The 24028-nt window shown below is 29.3% G+C and overlaps 1 pseudogene; it reads left to right on the top strand.

The window, feature by feature from the left end:
• Window positions 1-215: 215 nt before the first annotated feature.
• On the top strand, window positions 216-1126 carry LOC126555052 (uncharacterized; annotated as a pseudogene).
• Window positions 1127-24028: the final 22902 nt, after the last annotated feature.

Genomic DNA, 24028 nt, shown 5'->3' on the forward strand with positions numbered 1-24028 from the left:
TTTTTATTTAAATACAGTAGAGACATTAGGTGGATGTCCAATTACTTTAAGATTTGATAGAGGTACAGAAAACCGTCAATATTGAGCAATTTCATAAGTTTTTGCGTAGAAATAACACTTCTCAAAGACCATCTTACTTATACGGTACAAGTTCTTCAAATCAAAGAATTGAAACATGGTGGAGTATTCTACGAAAACATTTTACCCAATTTCGGATGGACCTATTCTGTCAATTAAAAGATGATGGATACTTTGATGGATCATTTGTTAATAAAAATTTGATCAGATAGTGTTTTATTGGAAAAATCCAAGTAATTATAACTTAGCAAATAAAGGTTTTCTATAATTTATTTAAAACGTCAGGTTAAATATAAGTTGTATTCTTTGAACAATAAACAGAAATGTAGTTGCCCATTATTTTCAAATGTCCAGTATGATAAGTGATAATTATAATATATATGTATAATAACAGTATGATATAATAATTACAATTGACTTATTATTTAGTATAGTAATATTATTTTATTAATATCAATAACACAATGAATCTCTCTTTTTCTATAAAAAGTTTAAAAGTATAAAATAAAAACTACTCGTTTTACTTCAATTACTTACCTAAGGTTTAATTGCAAAAAATTACCAAAGTGCAAAATATTCAAATCCATTTTAAATGGACACAATTTCTTTAAGTAATACACTTATGTAGTAATGTATACATATAAGCTATAAGACAAGTTAATATTATATTATATACACTAAATATTTATTTATCAACATCTTATGTTAAACTTTCCAGAAAGAACTTAATGAAATGGCACTAGAGTGGAATGTACACAGAATCAGAAAATCTAGAAATAGTATCTGTTGTTATGGAAGACCTATAACAACGTTTGAAGCACCTGAAGAATTTAATACAACCAACTTTATACATATTGTTCAAGAAAATGAATTACAACTTTGTAAAAATGAACTGATTAATTTAACAAATGTAACATGTGATCCAACTATTAGTGAACTATGTTCTATTATACTAGCAGAAGAAGTGATTTGTATTCCTGATAAATCTTATAGTATAATTGATGTTTATATTATGTTAAGAAACAAATTAAAAGATACGTTAGAGTAGATGATATTGAACTATTGAAGTACCTAATACCTATATTATTTACATAATTTAAATTTTATTCCTATTTAGTAAATAGGTAATATATATTTTTGTATTTTATCTGGTAATAATAACTAACTAAGACCACTAAGAAGTCATGGTAGAAGATCAATGGAAAAATAAAGTCATAAAAAAAAAATATTTATATAGTATAATTAACGAATAATATGTTTATTTATTACTATACCTAGTCTATAAGACTATTTTTCTTTGGTAAATATTGCAATTAAATGAAATTTTATTATTTACTACTCATGTGTATACAAACCAATATTTTTTGAATAAGAACAGCCCTTTTCTACAGGAAATTTTTTGATAGATAATTTCTCTGAAAATGTTGATGAAATAAAATTAAAAATTTTATGAATAGGTTTTAAGTGATTTAGCTTAGTCTCTAGTGTAGTAATTATTATGAAAGATATAAGGACTATAGAGAGTTAAAAATGTAAATTAATATATTAAAATCTTTAACTAGTAAAATGATCTGTTGTTACTATTTAGGGATTAAACCAATTGCTGTTATGAATTATGTATTGCTAATCCCAATATATAATAAGATACATAATAATAATAAATAGGTAATTAACAAATATATAAAAATAACATAATTGCAATGTATAATGAGACAAAGGTAAAATACGTATGTAAATAATTATTATTTTTGTATATAATATTACAAAATATGGTTAATATTAATAAAATATAACAATATTAAAAATAAAACATGACAATATCACTAGGCAAAAAATAAATATAACAATATTACTTGGCAAAAAAAACATAGTATCACTTAAGCAAAAAATAAATATAACAATCTTATTTTTTAATATATTTGTTGATGTTGGTATTTTATTTTCATATTCTTCTTTCAAACTATATTTAGATAAATTCATTTTATTTTTTTAATTCTTCGGACCATATATCAATAATATACTTAGGATTCTGAATAACCTCTTTGTTAGAAATTTCAGAAATTATATCTTTTATATTTTGTTCATGAGCCATTGAACGACAATCAAACTCTTGGAGAACATCTATTAACTCTTCTTGGTCGACTGTAGTGAAATCTTCAATATCACATTTTATTAAATCTTTTGATCTTAAGAGGACGTGTCACCAAAACGTGTACGCGTGCAACGGCCGAGAGAATGCGCTATTAAGTCTTTTTACGATGCGCAAGCACGCGACGTTTTAGTCACGTCCATTACTCGCAGTCAGTGTCACTCGCGCCCGTTCGGGTCTCGAATCTTGACTCTCGGGAGCGCCGTATATTATTTAAAGAACGTTCTACCATGACGCATAGAATAAAGATAAGCCATGACGTACCTATCACAATAATACAAAAATTATAAACGTAAATGCCGCTGTATTATTTTTATTATCCGCGCTTACCCAAGAACTATTCTTTTTTAAAGTTAATTCTACTAATTCAAATACCTATACCTAATATCTATATTAAAAATATATTTGGGTAGTACCTAAATAAATACAGTGCAATCAAATTAATATTAATTTTATGTGTTTCATATTTTACACTCAAGTTATATTATATTCCTCTTTTAAACATAGATTTTTAATATTATGATAATAAATAATAATTAATGAAAATGAAACTAAGTACAAAAAAGTAAGTACTAAGTACTATAACAAATATATGATTTTAAGTTACAATATTCAAATATTATGTTATTTACAACTGTAGGAGGTATTTAGTTCGTATTATTTCTTACTTACGTTTCTAACTGAGTTTCCATTTTAGAACTCCAAAAGTTTTTGTCAAATTCAACAATATATCGATATTAATAAAAATAAATGGAATGTTTCAATTCAAATCCTTATAACTAGCTTAAAAATAGGTGATATATATTTTGAAAATGTTAATCACACAGAAATAAAAAAAACAATTTATATAATAGGTATTATAAATTCTTTTTTTTATGTTCTCTAAAATGTGTTTCGGCTCTAAAATATCTGACTTCAATAGCCGTTTGCCATACCGTGGATGAACCAATTCGGGCAAAACACATTCCTTATAAAATCTGTAAAATATATGATTTTAAGTTACAATATTCAAATATTATGTTATTTACAACTGTAGGAGGTATTTAGTTCGTATTATTTCTTACTTACGTTTCTAACTGAGTTTCCATTTTAGAACTCCAAAAGTTTTTGTCAAATTCAACTATATCATAATGAAGCCAGTGTTCAAATATACTACAAAATAACATACCTTCCTCTTTGTTATTTTCAACTGCCCTTGAACTTGATAGTAGTATGAACTATCTTTTTTTAGTTTCATTTGACCGTCTACAATGGTTATATAAGGTATCTGTAAATTATAAATAAAAATCATAGATAGATAGGTAGGTATAATATACTAAACATACGCACTATGTATATGAAATCGTTCATGTTTATTTGTATCATAGTTTATAATAATAATTATATTATTATAAACTATGATAAAATAAAATAATTATTATTATTATTTTATTGTACCTTTTTGTTGTTGACTGCAACTTAAATATCAATGGTATCTTTTATCGATTGCCTACCAAACCATCTGCAGAAAATAAAATATATACTTTATCTGTAGGTATATACAATATATACATAATTTACAATATACATTATATAATAAATATAATAAATCCTATTCACCAGGGCTAGCAGCTAAGTATGGTTTATCTTTATCGATAAACAAACCACAATTTAAAACTTTAAAATTGGTTAAAGTTTCAAATTTCTTTCTAGCTATATCTTCCATTATTTTTCCATATTCTATTGCCTTGGTTGTTACATTTCCGTACAGTTCCTTTACAGGATGTAGTTGAACGCATTTTACAAACTCTACCAAAGTTGGATACAGTTAGGCGAATTCTGCGTTCAACTTGCCACGTTTGTGAATTCAATTGGCCAATTGTATCTCTTTCTAAATTATCGATAGCTTCACTAGAAATTGATAATGATTTCATAAAATTTTTTTTTTTTCATCTATATCCGCAGGTGTTTCGTTATCATCTAATGGTTCAGCTAGTCCATAATGTTCATCGGGCCCAACATTTTTTTTTCGTTTAGCAGTTTGTTTTTCTTTTTGAAAATTAAGCCTTCTTTTTTGTAAATTACTCAATTTACTTTCACGAGCTTTCAAAAATTGTTTACCAACTATTCCTATGTAGGTAAAAAAATTATAAACAATATAAAAATATAATGTTTAAATAATGAAAAATATAAAATACCTGGACTCTTCTTAGTAATTTTTTTATGAATTGATCTAATATATTGTCCTGAAGTATTAAAGATACTACAGCAACTTCAACACGGGCGTTATATGAATTTTTTAGAGCGAAATTAATGGGTTTGCCAGCAATATGTTTGTTGATAATACTATTAAATTGCTCACATATATTATTATCAACATCTAGTAACAAACTTGGGGCATTTTCAACAACTCGATTGTAAATTTGTGATATTTCACTCATTAACCCACACTTTTCCGCTTCAGGTACAACATTTTGTTCACCGATTTTAGAACCATTACAAAAATACGATTCGAAATTTAAATGTTGCCCTAGTAAATGTGATAGTCCATTTTCAATATCCTTTTTTAAATCTAAAATTATTTTATTTAACTTATATTATTTTTACTTGTGATTAAAATTTTTATTTGTGTAAAAAACAAAAATTAATTTATTAACTACCTTTAATTTTATTTACTTCACTATCACATAGCGATTTTCTATAATGAATAGCCATAGTTATGGCTGTTCGAAATTTATTGGATTTTTGTTTCTGATTTAATAAATTACGTAAGTGCACTGGATATTTAGTATTTTTGGTTAATTAGGATATTTTTTGACCAAGATTTCTCAATATGTGGTTGCGACATTCAATTTTATCTACTAGGTAATAATTTTGGCCCATATGGTAAAGTTTGATGAAGTCGCTTACACACTGAACTGTCTCCATCCCCTAAATATAATATTATATAGGTATAATAATCAAATTCACTAAACTATTTAAAAGGTTAAAAAGACAATAAGTGGGTACCACTGCTGCTATACAGTAGGTTATACATATATAATATTACGAAGTGTAATTTATGATATTATTGTGATTAAAGTAATTCATTCTATTATTAGGTTTTAGAACTACAGGAGGTTAAATTATTTTAGCAGAGAAAATTGCATTTGAAAATATCTAAAATGTTACAAAAATGATAATGATTGACTTCATACCTATAAGTTTATTATATATTAGACCATGCATTTCAATACTCTTCGCAAAACCTTCAGCTATAGCGTCAGCTTCCATACCAGTTGTAGTGATCTCTCACTATCGTTTATAAATGAGTGCTTGACATCTGCAGTTGGATCAAGTTGTTGAGAAAAGATTACGGGTTTTAAAAGTGAGACAAGACAAATGTTAATACAAGAGTTTATTAAAATTAAGTTATAATTTGTTACAATAAAAACAAGTGTATAAGAATTTGAGGACAGCACGTTAAGTAGCTGCCCGAGAAAAAGTTAAACTAAAATTTGGACATAGACTAGCTCTATGCGAATGTGAAACTAATTCTAAATTTTAAGACGGACAGAGACCTGTATTTATATGGTTCTCTGTACCCCCTGGTTGTACATGATAGAGACTAGGAAATGGACAAAAAGGTGTGTTATAGAATGTTGTCACTGTAGCTACAAAGTGGTTTTGCGCCCAAGACACTTAACCCTGGATTGGACTTGTTGTTGTGCTATTATACCAAGGCGTGCGCATCTATGATTTATGTGCATGGCTTGTTTTGTCAAAAGGGCAAGAAAAAGTTGTTTGTGGCTGTATTTTCCCATACGCTTTGATTCTTGGAAATTGCCATCAAATTTAATTACGTATCGCTACGAGTATGATAATAAAATATTTAAATGTGCAGAACCTCGTAGTATATGTAAATGAGTTAAAATAGAAAAAATAGTGAGACGACTCCGTCGGCTTACTACACAGTTGATGTTCCTTTCCAATTTAAAAAACAATTATGAGTTTCAGATATTGTGTTTTTGTTTTTTGAACGATCGCATATTAAACAATAGCGATTACGTATTCCAATGAACAAAATTTTTTTAGTTCTAAACCCAATTATTGTTGCCTAAAATGTAAATTAATAATGTAAGAGTATACATTTTTTTAACTATATCCAATATATCCTCTAAACTTAAATGCATAAAATCATACTATTTAGTCAGCAATATAATATTTAATTACTATAAGTATATAATTTAGCAATATAAATTTGATAGAACTTATAGTATCTTACCACTCCAGATAACGAATCATACTTAGTTTTATTACTTCGCTTACACCATGATCCGTCAGCTACTACAGTTATCATGGGTACTCCATCCGAATTTATATTACCATCTTCAATGGCTAACTTTTTTTCTTCTATTCCTAAATAATGTATAGACGTACCTATAATAGTTAAAGGTCTACCCTGTTTTCGTGGATATACGGTAAATATATATATACCGAGTGATCCATTTAATGTAAAAAGACTCGTTTAAACTCATTAAAATTAAAATTTAAAACTATAGGTTTCTTATAAATAATTTATGCTGTAATCAAAAAAATCTAAGAAATATATTAACACAGTTATTTTATTAAATACCTATAGTAATAAACTACATGACGTCCAAAATAAGATTGTTATGTAGATCGAAATATTGCGAATAATATTCTGCTACGAAATATGAAATTAAAAATTTTTTTTTTTTAAAGATAATTATAATGACTGAGGTTAAATGAATCACTCTGTACATATAGTAAGTACTAAGTTTAACGTAAGTATAACAATTTTTTAGCACGCTACTGTATACATAATAAATTATACATACAAGTAAATAAAAATATTGTAAGATTTTTATAATTTTATATTGTAATTATCATACCGGCCAGGTATATTTCATCCCACGTAATTTCATTTATAATTTCACCAACATTTGATTGCAGTTTAATAAACACATTAGGTGAAATACACGGGACATCTATAGACGCTGAAAATTCATTCAGTCGTGTATGACCAATTCCAATTGCAATATAACCACTAACTGCTGCTTTATTTACTCCTACATATTCAGTTTCAGAAGTGTTCTCTGAGTCAATTTTTATTTTAATTTGACAAACTAAACATTTAAACAGCCAAGAACAAAAAAATCCTTTTCTGTGTTCAGGAAATAATTCCATATCTAAGAATGTACAGTCTAGCCCTCCCTTGTGTCTACAATTCAAAATTTGTTTGAATACAAAATTCATATCCACAATTCGACGACCACGCAATTCTTTAGAACTAAAAAATAATTAGGTAAAAATATTTCGCAAAAATGAATTGACTTTTAAATATTTATATAATATTAGTACAAAGTTGTTAGCTAAGATTAGATACCTTTCAATTTGCTCATTGGACATTTCCACAGAAAGTTGAGTGGAGTTTATGATAGAATTTTCTGGTTCAATTTGTATAAAGGTCGAATAAAAAGTGTTTCCAGAATAAAAAAAAAGAAATAAACATCATTGTCCAGATAGCAATAGTTTATCTAACAGTTATCTAAACAATATTGTAATTTTAATTTACATATATTTTTGATATCTGAAATAGCTCCATAGAAAATTTTTAAATATCTATAAAATATCCATGTGATTTCTTATGAACCAAAAATCAATATCTAAAATATGTCAAATAGGTTATATCTAATTGATATGTTATTAATAATATAGTAATATTCCTTAAATATCTATAATGACTCATTTATATATTTATTTGATAAATCATCAATATCACATTAGTATCTCATAAATATCTCAATTATATATTTTTATATATCAATCCGATATCTAAACAGTATCTTTGTTGTTCATCATTAATTGTAGTATATTCATAAATAAATGATAATTATCATATTAAATATAAATACTAATTTAGTAGTTATACATAGTATCAGGTATAGTATAGTATTATAAATAAAATAATAATGCAATAAAGTTTATTAATTTCATTTTGAATTATATTTGTCTTACTATTATTATAAAATATATTTTTTTTTTTTTGAAAGAACCCTCGGCAGCATAGGCCATTGGGCTACACAAAATAGAATAGCTTAAATTAAATATTTACAGTAAGGATAATAAACAAGAGAACTTAATTTTAGATTTTGGATTGAAGGTTTGCTGCTGTGATGAAATGGATGATGTCTGTTATGGCCTTGGGATGATTTTGCAGTATTTTGGAAAGTGGTACGGTAAGGTTGAGGCTTGATCGGATGTTGTGGTATGTGCGGCATTCGGTGAGTATGTGTTTAATGGTAATTTGGACGCCGCATGTTGGAGGATCTTCCTTAGCCATTAAAAAGCTGTGCGAAATTTGAGAGTGGCCGATTCTCAGTCTCGTTATGATGACTTCGAATTTTCTGGGAGTTTCGATGGGAAATGTCCAATTGTCTGTGTTGTGTTTTATTTGATTAAGCTTGGTGGAGTAAGATAACCATTTCTGATGCCATCTTAGATCACATTTGTTAGTTATCAGTGCTTGTATGTCCCTGTATGCGATGATATTGGTGGGAGAAGATAGTGTAGAGGTGATTGCCGTTTTAGCGGCAAGGTCGGCGCGCTCGTTTTCAATGATGTTGGAGTGTCCGGGGATCCAGAAAAGTTTGATTTTGAAGTTATTGTTTTTCTGTAGAGTGTATATTTTGTTTTGAATATGAAGACCGATGTCTGATGGGTTATTAGTATTGTTAATGTTGTTGATGACGCTGAGGGAGTCAGTGAATATGATGGAGTCTTGGAGCTGGTGATCGGTTATTAAATCGAGGGCTTTGATTATTGCGAATGATTCAGCTGTAAAGACTGAGCAGGCGCTGGGGAGTTTGTACATGAATTCTATGTTATTCCAAACAACTACAGCCCCGACCCCGATAAGGCTTTTGGATGCATCCGTGTATATTTTTTCGCTTTTTATGTTTTGTATAATGTGGAAATATTCTTGTTTATATATTGAAAGAGGAGTGTCTTTTTTTTTTTAATATGGAGAGTTCAGTGTTTGCTACGTTGGGATTTGTCCATTGAGGAGTTAAGGGAGGAGAAATAGTTATAAATCGGAGATGACTAGATTGTTCTCCTGGAGTAGTGTTGTTAAAGTTTTAAATTTTGGATTGAAGTCGAGCGAAGGAAGAGTGTTAGCTAGCTTTAATTCGTCATTTAATGTTATTTTGAGTCTTCTTATATCGAGAGGAGGAGTACATGATAGGTTGTAGATGCTCGGTATTGGACTAGAGCGATAGGCTCCAATTGACATACGAAGTCCGGAGTTGTGAATTGTATCTAGTTTTTTTGTAATCGATTTATTAGCCGTTGACCAAATGAATGATCCGTAGTCAAGTTTAGATAGTATTAGGGATTTGTAGATTGACAACAATACGTGTGTTTTAGAACCCCATGAAGTATGGGATAACATTTTTATAATATTGAGACGTGGAGAAATGGCTGATTTCAAAAAATTGATGTGATGTGTCCAAGAGCATCTTTTGTCGAAAATGATACCGAGTATTTTGATTGTATTACTATTTATTAATTAATGGTCGCCCAATTTTATCTTAATTGGATTTTGAGCGTGTTTGCGTGTAAAGACGATGCATTGTGATTTTTCGGGAGAAAAGGTGAAGCCGGATGTTTGTGTCCATTTTTGTAGGTTGTTGATGGCTTTTTAAAGATGGCATTGGACAGTGGCTAGGGATTTGCTCTGGCAATAAATATTGAAGTCATCCGCGTAGAGGGTAGATTTGACTGGGGAGGATATGTTTTGAGTGATATTGTTGATGGCTATCAGAAAAAGAGTGACTGAAATTGTTGATCCTTGAGGAATTCCGTTGGCTTGGTCGAAAACTTTGGAAAGTGACTGGTTGATTCTTACTTGGAATGTTCTTGTTTTTAGAAAGTTTCTGATGAAATTGAACATTTGATTTTGGCTAAGTACTTTAGAGAGACTAGTCAAAATGTGGGGTTTCCATGTTGTATCGTAGGCTTTCCTCAAATCTAAGCTAATCATACCTAAGTATTGATTTTCGGCGTATGTGTTTTGTATTTCTGTATGTATTTTTGATAGACAGTTGTTTGTACCTTTATTTTTCCGAAATCCGCATTGTTCAGGAGTGAAAAAGTTGGACTGTTCTAGAAACCATATTAGACGTTGATTTACGATTTTCTCTAAGAGTTTATATAACGTATTTAAGAGAGAGATAGGACGGTATCCTTCAGGTGTGAATTTATTTTTCCCTGGTTTACTTATGGGGATCACAATGCTGTTTCTCCAACATTGTGGGAAAACGTTGTGGTTCCAGATGTAGTTGTAGATTTTTAGGAGTATTTGGAGTGTATTAATGTTAAAGTTTTGGATAAAAATACAAGGGATATTGTCCGTACCTGTGCTTTTGCTAGTGCATCTTTTAAGCGTATTCAGTATTTCTTCCATAGTAATTGGCATGTTTAAGTAGGACTGATGTGTGTTTAGAGGTGATATTGACGAGGGTTGGGGAGGGGGGGTTGTTTACATTCTCACGTAAGAAGTTGCGACTGTACAGTGTACATTTCATTACTGGAGTTTTTTTTTGAAGTATAAACCGAAGAGGTGGGCAATTGAAGATGGATTGGTGTTTAGGGATGAGTTGGTGGAGAGGTAAATATGTTTGTGATTTTTCCGTCCCTGTAATGATCGAATTTTGTTCCACATTATGTGGGGGGTCAACTTAGGCACCGATGTCGGCAGTGAAGTTTCACCATGATATAGTTTTATTGCTTTTGACTAAGTATCTTGTTTTAGCTCTGAGTTCTTTTAATTTTATATGATCTTCCGAATATCTGGTTTTGATGAATGTTTTAAGTGTTTTATTTTTAAGGGCTATATATTTTTTAATTTCATTGTTCCACCAGGGGACTTGTGGGTTTTTGGAGATATGATTAGTGTAGCCGATTGTTTGTTCTGCTGCCTCTATGATGTTCTCTGTGAATTTGTTGACTGTTTTATCGATATTTATATCTTCACCAGAAAATTTTGTGTAGACTTGATTTTTATTTCGAGAAGGTTTGAGAAAAGGGCCCAGTCAGGGTTTTTGAGGTTCCATATTGTTGTAGGATGGCTCGTTTGTGATGAGTTGGAAATAAATTGAATAGAGATAGGTAGGTGGTCACTATTGTATATTTCATTAAGTACTTGCCAGTGGAGTCTTTGAGCTATGGTGGGGGTGGAGAACGTTAAGTCGATAGCTGAGAGGGTTCTATTAGAGGGATTTATTCTGGTTTGCTCGTTGTTATTGAGGATTACAATGTTATCTTGTTCTAATAATTTTTCTATGATTTTACCTCTTGTGTCAGTTTTGTATGGCCCCCATATATGGCTGTGGCTGTTGAAGTCCCCTACAATGATGAAAGGTCTTGGTAGCTGTTTAATAATATTTTCTAAGTCTGAGAGAGAGAAGTTGCATTGATTTGGGATGTAGATATTACAGAGGGAGATTTTTGATTCGAGTGTGATTGATATTGCAACTGCTTCTAGGTTTGAATTGATAGGGATTTCCTCCCAGGGGAAAGAGTTGTTTATAAGGATGCATACACCACCACTTGCCCTCAGGCAGTCTCTGCGATTTTTTTTTTGCATATTGGAAGTTTTTAATTATTGGAGGAGATTCGTCGTGTTTTAGGTTGGTTTCTTGAAGACATATTGCAATTGGATGACGTAGATTGATTATTAGTTTGATTTCTTCGATATTTTTGTGTAGACCATTGAGGTTCCATTGAATAATGTTTTTATGTTGTGACTGCATTTAAATATTAAGGTTTGTGTTTAATTTGAGATATATATATTTATTAAGAATTGATTGGATCAGTTCCAAGGGCTTTGTCGAGCAGCGTGCTGCAAAGTCTTGTGAGCCTATTTTTTATGCTTTGATTTTTTAATTTGGGTTTTACGTTTTTGATGATTTCAATTATTTCGAATTCAGCGATGTTGAACTGTTCTAATGTCGGAGTTGGGTCGGCAATACTGAGGGTGTTTTCAATAATGTACTTAAACTGATCGTAATTTATTTTCATGCCTGGTGTTTCTGAGAAGAAGGTTTTAACGGGATCAAATGTTTCGTCGAGCTTTAAGATTATTTGTTCTAAGGAATTGGTGCGTTTTATTTTTTTAGGTTTTTGTCGGGGTGTTTTTTTAGAATTTGCGTTTGGCGAGTTAATGTCGTTTGAGACAATAATTTGTGATGAAAGTTTAGGGGATGGACAGTTAGTGGTTATACTTGATGATGTAGAGGAGAGCGCAGATCTTTTTTTTGATTCAGTTGTGGGTATTAGTGTACTATATTCTTGTGTTGATTCACTTATTATTGGGCCGTCGAGGAGAGATGTTTGAATTGAGTGTTGCACTTTGGAAGTATCAGAAGTATCATTTGTGTTATCTGTAGGAATAACTGTTGACGGAACGATATGCCCTGTCTTATCTTTTGAGATGATCGAGTTGATTGTAGTGATGTTGGGTCCGGAGGATTCATATAACATAGCGTTTGGAGGATCTGGTGTAGGATTTTTACACAGCTTTGATGTGTGTCCAGTGAGTTTGCATTTATAGCAAGTGAGGGTGTCGTCAGTGAGAAAAATTCTGTGAAGTTCGTTTTCGGCCTTGATCAGTAAGGATTCTGGTATTTTATGAAAGTCTTCGTGGTTTATATAAACTTGCCGTCTAAAGCTTAAGATATGCGCTAGATCTTTTATGTTGAACCCAGCGTTAATGTGTGTTATCGGTGATAGGAGTTGGATATTGTGATTTTGTAGTTCAGCAATCGTTGGGAATAGCGGGCGATACATTAGAATAATGATTCTTTTGGTTGGGTTTACTAGCCGTCTGATTTTTATAGGTGTGAGATCATTTAGTTTGATAATAGGATGATTTATGATTAGAAGATCAACAGTGTTTTTGTTATTGAAATAAACACAAAAACGGTTGTTTGACATTCTAGAACGAATTTAATATTTTTCGGTGGAATTATTTTGCTGATAGCTATGACGTATTCGATTTGTGGTATGTTATCGATAGAATCGAAGATGATTGCCTGTTCTTTTTTTGGTGTATTAACATTGCTAGTGGTCTCAGCGAACGTTTTTTTTTTAAAGTTGTTTTTATCGGTTTCGGAGGTGTAGTTTTGAATTGATGGCGATTTTTCATTTGGAACGCTCTGTATATGATTGGTTACATCGGTGGAAATAGTATTGGCGTTATTTTGGTCGGATGGCTTGGATGTAAGATCATTAGAGAAATAGAGACGTTATCTGTGTTTGATGTGACGGTCGACGGCGATACATTAGTTTCCTTATCTACGGTGGTAATGACAGTAACGGAAATACGAGTTGGCTCATTGAGTTTGTGTGTTTGGTTTTTTTTTTAATTTAAGAGTTTGTCTATTAGGTTAGGGGGGTTATTGGGTGAGTCACCCATTTTGGAGTTAATATTTTTATTAGGCGGGTAAATATAAGAAGGTGATAGTTATATGAAAAATGTTCATATTACCTGATGGTCTTACGAAATTATTCTGAGTGCATACGAGAGCTAAAAATACGAGAGCGCGGTCGAAGCGATTAACGTGTTGCTCGGTCGATAGTGCACACGTAACTGATAAAATATATTATATTACACACTCGATATAATATTATTATAATTTATAATAGGAATATGAAATTATTAAAATATTGAAATATTATAAATTGTCTATTTTTTAATAGTCTTCCTTTTGCTCCGGTTAACCACTTGCTAATAGCTGTTATGATATCATCATTGGAATGATTTTTGAATTTCTATTTCAAAACTGCTTCTATAAATATATAACAATTCTAAACAGAGCCGTGTCAAGTAATACAGCGCCCCGGGGAAAAATTTCATTTTGGGCTATAGGTAGCATATTAACCGCAAGTACAGGCTCCCCCTTACTTTTACAAAATTAAGGCGCCCGGGGGCAATTGCCCCTTTTGTCCCCCCCCCTTAACACGGCTCTGATTCTAAACTTAATTTAATACATTCATTTCTAATCAAGTAAAAATATATTAAGCATTATTAAAATAGTAATTTTCTGAGTGCTATTAATAAAAATAAAATAAAATATAAACATATAGGTACATATATATTTTTATTATTTAGTTGAGGTATATTAGGTTCTGAGGTACTTTTTTATTAATTAGGAAAAATAAAATAAAAATGTTAATAAATATTTAGTTAAAATTATTAATTTGATAGAATAAATTCAAAAATGTTTAAAAAAAAAGCGGGCAAGTGGGTACCGTTCTGCTGTACGTTAGGGGGTGGGGTTGACCTCGGACTAGGGTAGGTTAAATTTGAATGCAATGATAGGTATCAATGAAATATACGAAAAACGATTCTGAACGAAGATGATTTGTCAGCCTAGGATATAATTTCCAGTGGTTGGTGAAAAAGGTGGTTTATGTTTATGGCCTGAATACACCAAAATTTAAGTTCTTTTATAATTATTGTAAGCTAAACTTATGAAAAATCTTGTATTAAATTTTCTACTCTTAGCTACCTATACAAACATTTTTATGAATTATACTTAGAAAATAATTTGCAAATATTCATAATTTTGACGAATTTTCGTCAAAATTTGAACTTCAAATGCTAATAAAAAAAAATTGTACCTACCCACATAGCAAAATTCTTCCCGGGACGTCAATAGGACCATCCTAATCATGTCCTTAAGTCATCCTAATAGAATGCTCGATAAGGTCATTCTAAGGATGATCTTAGTACAGTCTCAAATGACTTAACTTCCATTGGTATACACTATACACGGTATAACTGTATACGCGGTTTTTGCGATACGCAATTATTTGTTATCGTAAATTATTTTATTGTATTATATTCACTATAATAATTATTGACGCAGCTGCACAATGTTCGTCGTGTCGGTTCGGGCGGCTGAGTTCAGATATTGAGATAAAGATAATTATCTATATCGCGTTTTTAATAATAGGTAATTGACAATTGTACGTAAACACTAAACAGTAAAGTAAGCATGTCATGTTTTTTGTCGGTTATATTTTGTGAATTTGAACCTTGAATCTATAACGAATGTTATATTTTCAATTTTCAGTGTTATCCGAAGTTTAAGAACTTATTTTTATTAAGAGTTTGTACTTTCCAGTTTCCACGTCGCAACGAACTAAATTTATACGCATAGAATAGATAAGATATTACGTCTTATAAATTGTATCACAGCTGCTGTCTGCCACTCTAATGTCTAATACAGTAATACCTGCCCGCATTCCAGTCATCCAGTGTGTCATCTCGCTTTTTGTCTTTGAAGTTTTTCGTCTTCGAATAATATTTACACAAGTCATCTGAAGTTACATTTTTGTGGTTATTCATTTATTAACAATATGTCGTCAAATGACTCAAATGAGAAATGTTTATCTAAAAAGTAAGTACCTATTAGCATTTATATACATAGTATTATTATTGTTCCATGGTATTATTGTGTGAAGAAACCTATTTATGTAATATTAGTAATATTACAATATTCATTTTATTATAATGTTGTGAGTTGTGATACGTATTATCAATCTTTTCTTGAGATGGGTAGTTATTAGCCTAGAACAATAATTAAATTAGGTCGGTACCTAATTAAAATATTTTTATTTCTTATAGAATTTGTGCCAAAAAAATGGTTAAATCAATTGAGTCTATTTCTTCTAGACATCAGCGAAGATTGATAAACAATGAAGTTGATTATTTAATTAATCCCACCAGAAATGTTACATATACTAGTCAAACTATAAGACATAAGTCATTAAGTCAATCAGATGTTTCTGAAAATCAAATTGCTACATCATACATTAATGATAGTTCCCTTAATTCCTTTACTGCTCACACAGTTTTAAATAAATTAAACAAATCTACAGATCCTATGGTAGATACTACATTTTCTACTGAATTTACTAATAATGATTTTAATAAACCATTATCTATTACAAATTTAAACACTGATTTCAAAGATTTAATTGTTACCTGGGCTGTAGAAGAAAATATTTCTCATGTATCTTTATCAAAATTATTAAAAATATTGAAATCCCATTCTTGTTTTAATCATCTTCCTAGTGACCCAAGAACTTTATTAAAAACACCTAATAAACTGACTGTTGTTAAAGAACTATATCCTGGAATTTATCATCATTTTGGCTTAGAAAATGGTTTAAATCAATATTTACAAAAAAAAAAAGAATTTTTACTAAATAATAATGAAATTGAAATAATTATTAGTGTTGATGGGCTACCACTATCTAAATCATCATCAAATAATTTATGGCCAATTTTAGGGTCAATTTATAAAACTAATTTTATATTTTTAATTGGTGCTTTTCATAGTGCTGAAAGTACTAAGCCAAAATGTGCAATAAGTTTTAAGGCTGATTTTGTTACTGAAGCAAAATGTTTGATTCAAAATGGTTTTCAGTTTGAAAATAAAAAAATAATGCTTAAAATTAGAATGTTAACCGCTGACACACCAGCAAAATCATTTATTTTAAATGTCAAAGGGCATAGTGGGTATTATAGCTGCACTAAATGTTGTATTGAAGGAGAATATCATAATAAAGGAGTATGTTTTCCTCCCATAGTTACTAAACTCCGAAATGATAATGACTTTCGAAATTATTCTGATGAAGAATATCGTTTAGGTGAATGCCCCATAATTGACATTCCAAATTTTGATCTAGTAGCACAAGTTCCATTAGATTATATGCACCTCGTATGCTTAGGTGTTGTAAAAAAACTATTTAAACTATGGACAACTGATCGTTTGAGTGTTAGACTTCAGGTTAGAAAATTATGTCTTATTTCTGATAGGCTTTTGAAATATGTAAGTATATTTTTGCCTCTATAATTTCAAAGAAAGCCTCGATCATTAATGGTTTATAAACAATGGAAAGCCACAGAATTTAGACAATTTCTCCTTTACAGTGGCCCTGTTGTTCTTAAAGATATTGTTTCTAAAGATGTTTATAATCATTTTTTATCATTACATGTAGCTATATCTATTTTATCATCCAATGAATTACATTTAAAACTTATAAACTATGCTGAAGAGTTATTAAGACACTTTGTTATTTCTTTTGAAGTTTTATATGGTATTCATAATATGTCTCATAATATTCATGGACTCTTACACTTGGCAGACGATGTTAAATATCATGAAACACTTGACCAATTTAGTGCTTTCAAATTCGAAAATTGTATGCAGCAATTGAAAAAAATGATTCGTAAAAGTGATAAACCATTACAACAAATTAGTCGACGATATGTAGAACGACAAAATATTGGATTGTTGGGAATATAAAAAAGATGAATAGTTCTATACCTTGTAATAACAAAAATAATTATTTCAATTTCAATGGATTTACATTAATCTCAAATAACTCAAAAAATAACTGTTGTATATTAAAACTGGTGAAATTATTTTAATTAAGGATTTTTGTTTGATACAAATTCTAAATTATTTGGGCTTAAAAGGAAAACAATTTTTGGAGATAGATGATTTTTATAAAACTCCTTGTCCATCATCATTACTTGGTATTTATGTAGTAGATAAATTGTCATCAATAAGTACTTGGTCCATTTGTCAGGTACAAAAAAAATGTTTTTTCGTTATAGACTTCCTTGGAATATAAATAAATATGTAGTTTTTCCTCTTTTACATTCTGATAGTGATGATATACCAGATATGTAAATTTTTCTAAATATTTATTATAGGTGCCTACTTAATTATGGTTACCTTAACAATAATCAAGGTATCTAAATTTTAATACTTAATATTATTAAGTTAATAATAATATAATGGTACAAATTAAAATAAAACTTATACATGATATACAAATTATTAATATGTAAATTTGTAGATTTTTGGTTGTTGAATTTGACGATGGATTACAAATTATTCCAAGTAATTAGTAGTATACATTTGTATGTTCTGCGCACTTTTGACTGCGGAGATTGTAAAATTTTAAGGGGGATTTTCCCCCTCAAACTTTTTTTTTCTCCGCTGTACTAGTAAAAAACACTGATTTAAAAAAATTTAAAACCAATTATTTTTTCCCCTGTTACACATAAAGTTTAAACAGTGTATACACTATTTATTTCCCGTGTAACACAGACGGAGTATTCCGCTACAACCAATAAATTTTTTTCTATGTTACACATAAAGTTTAAGCAGTGTATATACACACTTCATAATTATATTTTTTTTAGTCATGTTTTTTTTAAAAAATAAAAAATAATACGTTTTGGTTCAAAATAAAAAAAAATATATTTATATGTATTGTCTCATTATTCTAAATTATTTTAAATTGATTAAACTAGTTTTCTTACTTCCCTAGTAAAAGGTACATATTCTACAATGCGATCATGAATTAATAAACAATAAGCAGTTACACCTGAAAGAGATTCTGATGCTTCAATTTCTAATTGAACATCTACTGATGAAGCTGTAGCTGAATCATTCTGTTTTGACGTATCGATAACAATAATTGGAGCTTGCGTTAGAAATGTAGATGGGCTTAATATCGGGTTCCGAATACTTTTTTCATAGTACGATTCTTGAAACGATGTATACATATCATATAATAAGGTAAAATTATTTTTAGCAAAATCCAAATTTAAATTATCATAAGGATATGCTATTGAGTTTAAAAATACTTTTACATTAGTTATATTACAATGATCGAATACACCACAATCTTTTTCTAACGAATTTTTACGTCCCTTTTGTAATCCGATTATAATGAATCGAGGTTTTTCTAATTTTGAAGCAGTTTTTAGGTTCCATACAACTTTTTTGGTGGTTCCGAGTTCAGGATATTCAAAAGTTCAAAAGATCTGAACGGGATAAACAAACTTTTTCTTTTTCAATAAGTTTTAATAATTTTAACCTTTCTTCATCATCAACAATAATATGTGGAACCTTCCAAACTATTTTTTCAAAACAACTTTTCCAGAATTTGTACTTCCACTAGTAATTACTTTTAGAGCGTTTAAATCGCTATGACTTCGAGTTAATATTAGTTCTAATCTAGAATTAACTAATATCTTTTTAAAGTCTTCAAATAGACGTAACCAATATTTTAACGGAATGCATGCACTAAATTCTCCATTACTATTTGCTGGGTTTGAACTATTTTTAAATATCCAACCAGCATTTTCATAACAATTATAATTATCAGGTGTACCTGATAGATAACCTTTTAACGAACTGGTAATACCAAGTACACGTGTACTATCTACTTCTATTCCATTGATTTCAAGTCGTATTTGTTCAAAGAGATAGGAAAAACCGTTATTAGTAAGTTTTACTTTTCCAGCATCTGATACTTCACCTTCTAAATAATAAGCTTTCATTCAGATACGGATAAACATCTGTTTGTTGGATTGATATACGTATTTCATCATTATTATTAAATGAAGTTGTATACGGTGTATATGAATGATATTCGATTTTCGTAATTTTAGAATCGGTTTCAAACGGTGAACTTATAGGTATCTAAAATATCACTTTCTGGCATTCTGCTTTAATTTATAACCTAAAGCCTTTAAAATTGTTTTATTTTTCGTTGTTATTTTTTTACTTTATTCGATGTTATCGGTAACGCTTTAGTTATATGACTAGCAAGATTTATCTTTTGTAATGGGCTTATATTAAATTTTAATCCCATCTTAAGATCGTAACGTTTAATATGTAGATTGATTACTAATTTTTCACCTAAATTGTTTATCGGATTATGATCTTGATCAACTAATTGTATAGTTATTAAATCGATATTTGTTTTATTTAATTATAATATATTAGGTTAGTTGGAGATTGAATCAGCTTCGCCCCTATGTTCTCAGTAGGAGAAAACTCATAAATTGAATGACTTGGCATGTGGTTGTTGAATGAACCTTGAGCTATATTGCACATTACTTTTATTGAATTAACACTGTTTAAATTTACCACTTTCTTTGAACGATGACCATCAATGTGTTGCAAGTGTGGTTCATAATTTTTTTTTTCAAATCCCAATAAAGGTCCTATACTGTTTGCTACGTTAAAACGTATTGTTGCATTACTGAATATGGTTGTCTTAAAATCTACTTGATCAATCCCGATATCAAAAGTTATTTTCTCTGTTAGTTTTATTCCAATGTATTCGTTAACATTATAAAAGTCATCTATTTGCGTTAAATTTGATTTTTAATATCCTTAATACCGTAACACCCCTTTTTCAGTGTGATAAAACAGGTTGGAAATTTATTATTATTTAGTAAACGATCGGGGTTTTCTAAATGTATTTCAAACTGGTTATTAGTTTCATTTATGTTGGAAATGTTATTATATGTTTGTAAATTTAACAAAGCAATTTCCGAGTCATCGTACACATCAATTGCTGGAAAATAATGTACAGATAATGTAGTTGTATTACCAGTAAACTTAATGTAATTGATTCATACATTGTGAAAATTCAAGACATAAATGTCCACAATTAAATGAATTAAAATCTTGATAATTTGAATAGTTATATATAATCGTGTTTCCTTTGAAATAGTTTTGTAATTCAATGGTGGAGGTAAATCACCGAAGCTATCACAAAATATACAACCTTATCTTTAATTTAGTAAAACGCTACCCAATGACTTCCATCACCTGAAGATATAGTCTAAGTTTAATATACCACATTCAATTGTTCGTGGTTTTTAGGTAAGTCATCTCGTGAAAAGACTCCTCGGAAATGATTGATATTAAACTTTGCAATGTATTTTATAATGTCTCTAGATGTGAGTGGTCTGTCAGGTAACGTTTTATCAGTTTTTTTTCCTTGATCCATTATTGATTAAATTCAATCCGCTACCTTTCTTTTTTTCGAATTTTGAATTGCATATAAACACTAGCACTCCCAGACATTAAACTACCGAGAGCTGATAACCCTGCGAAATAGGAATTAGAGGAATCGCACCTCCTGTCTGACCTGGTGTTAAAATCAATCTTTTACCATTAGGGTTTTTTCTTAACTTTCCTTTTTTTATTTTTTAACACTTTTATGTTTACCTTTGTAACTCATACCTTATTTTCTGTTTAGCCTTCATCACTTTATTTCAGTATTTATAAAGAAGTTTATAAAACCTTCACCAGTCTTATGATTTCTATTTATAGGTCGAGCACACTATCTTTCACTGGTTATAAATTTAAAAAATCCAGAGTATTTATAAGAAAAAAAATGGATTTGATTGAGCAGAAAGATAAAAAAATATTTTAACGTTGATACTCAAATAATAAAAAAAACGTCAGACATGGACCGTTATTACCTGATACTATACGTGCTATTATAGTCGGTCCTAGTTGTTCAGGTAAAACAAATATAATGTATAATCTAATCACTCATGAAACGGAAACGATTTGAAAATATTTATTTATACTCAAAAACTTCTAATCAAGAAAAATATGTTTTATTAAAAAAAATAATAGATGATATAAAAGGTGCTAACATTTTTATATTTTCAGACGCTGATAAAGTTATAAAACCGAATTTAACTAAAAGAATTCTGTAATAATTTTCGATGATGTTTTATGTGGTCCGCAGTCGATAATAAGAGAATATTTCGGAATGTGTAGACATTCAGGTGCTAGCTCTGTATTCTATTTAGCACAAACATATTCTAAAATTCCGAAGCAACTGGTAAGAGATAATTCAAATTTATTAATAATTCTAAAACAGGATGATACAATTTAAAACATATATTCAATGATCATTCATCAGCAGATATGGATTTCTCAGAATTCGGAAAATTTCTCATTTCTGCTGGAATCATAGTGATTACGGATTTATGGTTATTGATAAAACACGTGAAACGAATGAAGGTAGATATAGATGTGGTTTTCATACTTTTATAAAAAAAATAAGTATATAAATATAGTTGTAATATAGACAAAATCTACATAGTATTATCTTTAGTTGAAGGAAACAGATATATTAAGTTCATTATTTTCAATGAATAAAGATAAAGTTTTGTTAAAAAATTTGATATTATCAAAAAAAAATATCAAACGTAAAATAATGAACATGAAGCGTGGTGTTATAGATTCTGATAACTATTTTCGCGAAACATTTATACCTTTACTCAAACCATTGACTTCAATTCCAGAAAAAAACACTTCATTTATTTCTGACACTACTAAAAAAAAAAAATACCTTGATCACTAGTGATGGAGATAGCGAAAACGAATCAAATTCATCGTTCGATAATTTTTTAATTTCTAATCCTAAATTACAGCGATATGATAAATCTTATGGCATGCATTATGATTCGGTTAATGATCAACTTAAAATATCAGATATTCCTGTCACTTTTGATCATGGTAACTTACGCTTGCTGGATAATTACTACCCTTGGACTAAAGGACTTTGGTCTTTATTATGTGAGAAAGTACCAAAAAATATGACGATAGAAGATATGGAATCATATTATAATATTCTAAAAACAAGTAAAGTTTATTTAAAGGCAGACGGGAAACCTAAAACCTCAAGATATTTCAAATGGATGAACGTTGTAAAACCTCTATATGATCGAATGAAAATTGATGAAAACAATTAAATGAGGAAGTATTGAAAATAAATAACACAAAAGTTAAAACTCCTTCTCAATTAAAATTAAAAGAATTTGATAACTTTTTATCTAGCTCAGGCGCAAAACGAAGAAACATTATTAATGATACAGCCATATCAAATGAACCATTTGATTTTTCTTCTTCAGTGATTAATTCTAAATTTGAAGAACCTCCAACTGATCAGCTATTTAACTTTAGTTTATCACCGTCAGTTAAGAAAGGATCTGGTTTATATAAAGATGTAATACCTCATACACAATTAGTGTATTATGATGATCCAATGAATTAGTTGTTAGATTAAATCTTTTAACATCGTCCCAAAATGCTGGTAATACTGGTGTAAATAATGAAATCATATCTATTATAGAAGAATTACGTACGTGAGAGGAATATTATAGTTTAATGTCTACATTAGAGGGTTTAGCTAATGAGCTACATCGACCTGCAAGAAAAGTATTTCCAAGACGTAGTAGTAATAACACGATTTAAAGATGACCTTTGGCAAGCTGATTTAATGGGTATGCAATCTCATTCTAAACAAAATCTTGGTTTTAAGTATATTTTAGTTGTTATAGATACATACACGAAATATGTATGGGTAGAATCATTGAAAAATAAAACAGGAAAAGAATGTACAAAAGGTATGTTTAATATATTAAAACAAGCTAATCCAAAATTATTACAAACGATAATGGTACAGAATTTTATAATAATCAATTTCAACAGTTAATGAAAAAAAATAAAATTAGACATTATAGTACGTATAGCGTTATCAAGTGTTCAATTGGAGAACGTGTTATACAAACTCTAAAAAATAATATATACAAACATTTTACTGCAACAGGTACATGGAATTGGTATAACAAAATATCAAAAATTATTTATAATTATAATCATACAAAACATAGATCAATTAAATGTACACCATATGAAGCTAGAATAAATACAAGTAAAATCAAATCAAATATACAAACAAATAAAACATTATATAAACCAAAATTTAAAATTAATGATAAAGTAAGAATATCAAAATATAAGCATATATTTAGTAAAGGATATACACCAAATTGGACAACAGAAATTTTCACAGTTTCAAAAGTTTTACATACAGAACCAATAACTTATCAGCTAAAGGATGGAT

This window comes from Aphis gossypii, unplaced genomic scaffold (assembly GCF_020184175.1).
Source record: "Aphis gossypii isolate Hap1 unplaced genomic scaffold, ASM2018417v2 Contig00692, whole genome shotgun sequence".
Lineage (NCBI taxonomy): Eukaryota > Metazoa > Arthropoda > Insecta > Hemiptera > Aphididae > Aphis > Aphis gossypii.